At 53.4% G+C, this 7,147-nt stretch overlaps 1 long non-coding RNA gene across 2 annotated transcripts; it reads left to right on the forward strand.

The window, feature by feature from the left end:
• Positions 1–272: 272 nt before the first annotated feature.
• LOC306827343 lies at positions 273–1,883 on the forward strand. Of its 2 annotated transcripts, none has more exons than XR_013779617.1 (4): positions 273–499; positions 856–887; positions 1,274–1,301; positions 1,772–1,883. It is a non-coding gene; the product is annotated as an uncharacterized lncRNA (long non-coding RNA). The 2 variants fall into 2 exon arrangements; XR_013779618.1 differs by lacking the exon at positions 273–499 and adding an exon at positions 712–809 and having other exon boundaries at positions 868–887.
• The last annotated feature ends 5,264 nt before the right edge of the window (positions 1,884–7,147 follow it).

A 7,147-nucleotide genomic window follows, 5' to 3' on the forward strand; every position in this document is an offset into this window, starting at 1 on the left:
AACCCCGCCACAGTGTGTGTGTGTGTGTGTCTCTGTGTGTGTGTGTGTGTGTGTCTCTGTGTGTGTGTGTGTGTGTCTCTGTGTGTGTGTGTGTCTCTGTGTGTCTGTGTGTGGTTGTGTCTCTGTGTGTGTGTGTGTCTCTGTGTGTGTGTGTGTGTGTCTCTGTGTGTGTGTGTGTGGCTCTGTGTGTGTGTGTTATATCCTCTCCATGATGTGGAGCTCTGGTTGGAGGTCCTGAGTGTTTGTCAGCAGACTCCTCAGAGGTGTGACTGGGGCGTGTCCTCTGACACCTCGCTACAGCCAATGAGAGCGAGCGGACCGGGAGGCGTCGCTTCACAGCGAACGTTCAGCGTCATCTCAGCGAGGATTTCCCCCCGTATAAAAACACTTAACGATCGCTCCTCGCCCTCCGTCCACGCCAGCCAGATAACGACCAATAGAAACTCTGTTCAGGTGTGTTCAGGTGTGTTGAGGTGTGTTCAGGTGTGTTCAGGTGTGTGTTCAGGTGTGTGTTCAGGTGTGTTGAGGTGTGTTGAGGTGTGTGTTCAGGTGTGTTGAAGTGTGTGTTGAGGTGTGTTCAGGTGTGTTGAGGTGTGTGTTCAGGTGTGTGTTCAGGTGTGTTCAGGTGTGTTCAGGTGTGTGTTCAGGTGTGTTGAAGTGTGTGTTGAGGTGTGTGTTCAGGTGTGTGTTCAGGTGTGTTCAGGTGTGTGTTCAGGTGTGTGTTCAGGTGTGTTGAGGTGTGTTCAGGTGTGTTGAGTTGTGTTCAGGTGTGTGTTCAGGTGTGTTCAGGTGTGTTGAGTTGTGTTCAGGTGTGTGTTCAGGTGTGTGTTCAGGTGTGTGTTCAGGTGTGTTGAGGTGTGTGTTCAGGTGTGTTGAGTTGTGTTCAGGTGTGTTGAGGTGTGTGTTCAGGTGTGTTGAGGTGTGTGTTCAGGTGTGTTGAGGTGTGTGTTCAGGTGTGTGTTCAGGTGTGTTGAGGTGTGTTCAGGTGTGTAGGTGTGTGTTCAGGTGTGTGTTCAGGTGTGTAGGTGTGTGTTCAGGTGTGTGTTGAGGTGTGTGTTCAGGTGTGTGTTCAGGTGTGTGTTCAGGTGTGTTCAGGTGTGTGTTCAGGTGTGTTCAGGTGTGTGTTCAGGTGTGTGTTCAGGTGTGTGTTCAGGTGTGTTCAGGTGTGTGTTCAGGTGTGTGTTCAGGTGTGTTCAGGTGTGTTGAGGTGTGTGTTCAGTTGTGTTCAAGTGTGTTGAGTTGTGTGTTCAAGTGTGTTGAGTTGTGTGTTCAGGTGTGTTCAGGTGTGTAGGTGTGTTCAGGTGTGTGTTCAGGTGTGTGTTCAGGTGTGTTCAGGTGTGTTTAGGTGTGTGTTCAGGTGTGTGTTCAGTTGTGTTCAAGTGTGTTGAGTTGTGTGTTCAGGTGTGTTCAGGTGTGTGTTCAGGTGTGTGTTGAGGTGTGTTCAGGTGTGTAGGTGTGTTCAGGTGTGTGTTCAGGTGTGTTCAGGTGTGTGTTCAGGTGTGTTCAGGTGTGTTTAGGTGTGTGTTGAGGTGTGTTCAGGTGTGTGTTCAGGTGTGTTCAGGTGTGTTCAGGTGTGTGTTCAGGTGTGTTCAGGTGTGTTGAGGTGTGTTCAGGTGTGTGTTCAGGTGTGTTCAGGTGTGTTCAGGTGTGTTGAGGTGTGTGTTCAGGTGTGTGTTCAGGTGTGTTGAGGTGTGTGTTCAGGTGTGTGTTCAGGTGTGTGTTCAGGTGTGTGTTCAGGTGTGTTCAGGTGTGTGTTGAGGTGTGTGTTCAGGTGTGTTGAGGTGTGTTCAGGTGTGTTGAGTTGTGTTCAGGTGTGTGTTCAGGTGTGTTCAGGTGTGTTCAGGTGTGTTCAGGTGTGTTGAGTTGTGTTCAGGTGTGTTCAGGTGTGTGTTCAGGTGTGTGTTCAGGTGTGTTCAGGTGTGTGTTCAGGTGTGTGTTCAGGTGTGTTCAGGTGTGTTGAGGTGTGTTCAGGTGTGTTGAGTTGTGTTCAGGTGTGTGTTCAGGTGTGTTCAGGTGTGTAGGTGTGTTCAGGTGTGTGTTCAGGTGTGTTCAGGTGTGTTGAGGTGTGTGTTGAGGTGTGTTCAGGTGTGTGTTCAGGTGTGTGTTCAGGTGTGTGTTCAGGTGTGTTCAGGTGTGTGTTCAGGTGTGTTCAGGTGTGTTCAGGTGTGTTCAGGTGTGTTCAGGTGTGTTCAGGTGTGTTGAGGTGTGTTGAGGTGTGTTGAGGTGTGTTCAGGTGTGTTCAGGTGTGTTCAGGTGTGTGTTCAGGTGTGTTCAGGTGTGTGTTGAGGTGTGTTCAGGTGTGTGTTCAGGTGTGTGTTGAGGTGTGTTCAGGTGTGTTCAGGTGTGTGTTCAGGTGTGTGTTCAGGTGTGTGTTCAGGTGTTCTCAGGTGTGTGTTCAGGTGTGTTCAGGTGTGTGTTCAGGTGTGTGTTCAGGTGTGTGTTCAGGTGTGTGTTCAGGTGTGTGTTCAGAGGTGTGTTCAGGTGTGTGTTCAGGTGTGTGTTGAGGTGTGTGTTGAGGTGTGTTCAGGTGTGTTCAGGTGTGTGTTCAGGTGTGTGTTCAGGTGTGTGTTCAGGTGTGTTCAGGTGTGTGTTCAGGTGTGTGTTCAGGTGTGTGTTCAGGTGTGTGTTCAGAGGTGTGTTCAGGTGTGTTCAGGTGTGTTCAGGTGTGTTCAGGTGTGTTCAGGTGTGTGTTCAGGTGTGTTCAGGTGTGTTCAGGTGTGTTCAGGTGTGTTCAGGTGTGTGTGTATAAATCAGTGTTCAGTCCTCGTGTTGTTTAAAGAAGAAACATGTTCCTGATAAAGAGCTTCTCCTCCTCCTCACTTCACACATCTCCTCCTCATCTTAACACTCAGTGTGTGTGTGTGTGTGTGTGTGTGTGTGTGTGTGTGTGTGTGTGTGTGTGTGTGTGTGTGTGTGTGTGAAACAGTGCTGTTAAAAGATGAGAGCGAGCAGACCTCTCACTCTGTAGCTTTTTGTCGTTGTCGATCTCTGGAGGAAAATGTCTACTCTAAAGATCTACCTCGTTACACACACACACACACACACACACACACACACACACACACACACACACAGATAAGATGGGCAGTGTTTCGTCCTGCGGTCAGTCTGTCGTCTGATTGATTTTGGAGTTGTTGTTGTTTTTTTTAAAAGATTTGAATAAATGAATTTTGAAAATCTAAGCTCCTCCCACTCTGAGCGTGGACACGACCAGAACCAGGAAGGACAACCTGCTCAGTGTTATGGCGCTTTGAAACCCTGTTTTTAGACTTGAGTCAGCTTCCTGTCTCCTTCAAAATAAAACTCGGTCTCCTCCTAGAGTGAAGCTTTGTCCCTTCTGGGCCTCCGTACATGTGTGACTGTGTCTGCAGAGACTCTGTCCTCTGACTGGATTTGACGCTTCTGATTTGTTCTTCGTTGACGGTTGCATTTGTGGGCGGAGCTGGTGTGTTTCCTCCAGCCAATGAGAGCGCAGCAGGTGAGTTTAGGATACAGCTCAGTGATTGGAGGAGATTCAAAGCGGTGAATATGACGGACATGAGACGAGTGAGGAGAAAGCTGCTTCTAAAAGCAGGCTGAACCTCGTGTTGTCTTTTACCCGTGGCGTGGAGCTGCTCTACTTCCTGTTTGGACAGGAAGCTGTTCAGTTTTCAGCTCGAGTTCACATCAAAACATTTCGATTTCTTCGACCGTGACACCAGAAGTCTCAGGACGCCGACGTCTCGCGACTCGTTCAAACAAACTCCTCCCACTTTCACGTTTTACAAACGTGTGTGCAACATCCGGTACGGTCCACCTCTGACCTCTTCCCCCCCCCTCCTCTTCCTCGCCGTCCCACTCCTCCTTCATCTCTCACGCCGCTGCTCCTCGTCTCCTCCGCCGGCTTTCTGTCCTTCCGTCCTCTCCGTCTTACTCGCTCCTCCTCTTCCTCCTCTCTCTTCCTCCTCAGGCTGTTTGTCCTCCCTTGACCTTTTCTTCTTGCTCTCACCCCCTGACTCTCCTCCTCCTCCTCCTCCTCCTCCTCCTCTTCGTCCCAGTCTGCTCCTCTTTCCAACGATCCATTTTCCCCATTTGTCCACTCCTCCTCTTCCTCCTCCTTCCTGTTTCTTCTCTTATTACTCTATCTGTCTTCATACTTCTTCACCTCCTCCTCCTCCCTCCTTCATCTTCATCCTTTCCCCCTCCTCCTCCTCCTCAGCTTCTTGTCTCCTTCTCTTCCTCTTCCTCAGGCTCTGTACCCTGCCTCCTTCATCTTCATCCTAGCAGCTTCCTCCTTCTCTCCTCATTCTTTCGTCCTCCTACTCTTCATCTTTGCTCCTCCTTCCTCAGTCTGTCTCCTCCTCTTCCTCCCCTCTGCTTCTTCCTTCCTCCTCTTCTTCATCTTCTGTGTCCCCCTTTGACCTTTTTCCTCTTCCTTCTCCTCCTCTTCCTCTTCCTCCACATCACTGACTCTGTCCTACATCACTCTACCTTCCCTGAGGATACACCCCCACTCTCTCTCTCTCCCTCTCTCTCTCTCTCTCTCTCTCTCTCTCTCTCTCTCTCTGTCTCTGTCTCTGTCTCTCTCTCCCTCTCTCTCTCTCTCTCTCTCTCTCTCTCTCTCTCTCTCTCTCTCTCTCTCTCTCTCTCTCTCGTTCAACCCTCCTCGTTTCCCGATGAGTCATGTGACCAACCTCGCTCGCTCCCACCCCCCCCTGTCCCTGGAGACCAATCACACCCCCACAGAGGAAGGCTCACACACACACACACACAAACACGCATGCAGACACTTCCTCTCTGTACACACAGTGGTACTCGCTCGCCCGGGCTCTCATCATCATCACAGCTCTGTCAGTGTGGAGAGAGAGAGAGAGAGAGGGGAGCGAGTGAACGCAACAGGGAGAGAGGAGGAGAAGAGAACGAGGTAGAGAGGAGCCGAGGTGAACAGCTGAGAGGAGGTCAAGAGGGAGAGGAATATATTCTACCAGTAGGAGGAGGAGGAGGAGGGGGTCAGCGGAGAGGAAGAGGAGGAGGAGGAGGGGGGAGGTTCTCCCTGAATGAAGGAAGAGCTCTGGGAGTCGTTTCCTCCCCCGCCGCGATGGAGCGACGCGAGGAATGAGGGCGGATGGTGAGAGCAGGGAGCAGCAGCAGCAGCAGTGGAGGAGGAGGTGGGGAGGATGGTGCTGGAGGCGACGACGGAGGTGCAGGGGGATCCACGGCCGGAGATACCGTGCGGCGCGGGAGAAGCCGACAGCGCTCCCAGAGGAGGAGGCGGCTGTCGGCCAACTGCCCCGGCGCCGACAAGATGTCCCCCGGCGGCTCGAAGAAGCTGGAGTGTTTCTCGCCCATGCTGTGCCACTGCAAGGTGGCCTGCACCAACAGCACCATCTCCCTCATGTTCGGACTGCAAGGTGGGTGGAAACATCTGGAGCCGGGCGAGGGGGAGGGGCCGTGTGTGTGGGAGGCGGGGGGGGGGCGGGGTCACAGAGAGGGCAGCGTTTGTTTATGGAAGTGTTTAAAACAAATATTGGAAAGCGTTGGTGGAAGACTCGGACACAAACTGTCAGTAAGTGAAACATGACGTGTTTGGGTGTCCCGTGTGAAACGACCACAAGTCACTCTGGAAGTTTCTGAGTTTGAACCGTGGCCGGAATATTTCCTTAAGCGGACTTTATCGAAGTTTGACGGTCAGGCGGTGGTTGAGGTCCGATGGTGGAGGCTGGGCGTCAGGCGGTGGTTGAGGTCTGATGGTGGAGGCTGGGTGTCAGGCGCTGGTTGAGGTCTGATGGTGGAGGCTGGGCGTCAGGCGGTGGTTGAGGTCCAATGGTGGAGGCTGGGCGTCAGGCGGTGGTTGAGGTCTGATGGTGGAGGCTGGGTGTCAGGCGCTGGTTGAGGTCTGATGGTGGAGGCTGGGCGTCAGGCTCTGGTTGAGGTCTGACGGTGGAGGCTGGGCGTCAGGCTCTGGTTGAGGTCTGACGGTGGAGGCTGGGTGTCAGGCTCTGGTTGAGGTCTGATGGTGGAGGCTGGGCGTCAGGCTCTGGTTGAGGTCTGATGGTGGAGGCTGGGTGTCAGGCGGTGGTTGAGGTCCGATGGTGGAGGCTGGGCGTCCGGCTCTGGTTGAGGTCTGATGGTGGAGGCTGGGCGTCAGGCTCTGGTTGAGGTCTGACGGTGGAGGCTGGGCGTCAGGCTCTGGTTGAGGTCTGACGGTGGAGGCTGGGCGTCAGTCGTCGGTTGAGGTCTGATGGTGGAGGCTGGGCGTCAGGCGGTGGTTGAGGTCTGATGGTGGAGGCTGGGCGTCAGGCGTCGGTTGAGGTCCGATGGTGGAGGCTGGGCGTCAGGCGTCGGTTGAGGTCCGATGGTGGAGGCTGGGCGTCAGGCGTCGGTTGAGGTCCGATGGTGGAGGCTGGGTGTTAGGCGGTGGTTGAGGTCCGATGGTGGAGGCTGGGCGTCAGGCGTCGGTTGAGGTCCGATGGTGGAGGCTGAGCGTCAGGCGCTGGTTGAGGTCCGATGGTGGAGGCTGGGCGTCAGGCGTCGGTTGAGGTCCGATGGTGGAGGCTGGGCGTCAGGCGGTGGTTGAGGTCCGATGGTGGAGGCTGGGCGTCAGGCGGTGGTTGAGGTCCGGTGGTTGAGGTCCCTGAAAACTTAAACAGGTGCTTAAAGGTGCCTGTATGAGACCTTTATGTTTAGGTGAATCTAAAAAGTCGTCTCGTCGCAGCAGACGTTTGTCCTCGTCCTGTCGGCGTCCTGAATGTCGGGTTTGTTCTTCTTCGTATAAAAGCCTCAGTTATTCCAAACACAGGTTGGAAATATGTTGAGGGCAGGTGTTGAGGATTTGTTTCTACATATTTTGATCAGAGACATTAAATCTGGATGTGAGAAACCATAAATCCAACACACACATTGTGTTGGATTAAAATCAAGTGTGTGGGTGAGAGAGATGAGAGAGAAGAGAAACTAAACCAACGTCCAATCAGAGAGTCAGGATGTCGTCCCCTCCGCTGCGCCTGTCAGACAGCTGAGGGGGGGGGAAACCCCGTTAACTCCTTGTCAGCAAGCGGCTGTGTTTACCGTTTGACCTGACGCCACGCGATTGGCCGACGGAGCCGCTCATCCTCTCCGCTTCGCTGCACCGGCCAATGTGAAGCCGGGGCAGCAGCAGCAGCAGCGC

The sequence above is a fragment of the Symphodus melops genome (assembly GCF_947650265.1).
Source record: "Symphodus melops genome assembly, chromosome: 7".
NCBI classification, from domain to species: Eukaryota; Metazoa; Chordata; class Actinopteri; order Labriformes; family Labridae; genus Symphodus; species Symphodus melops.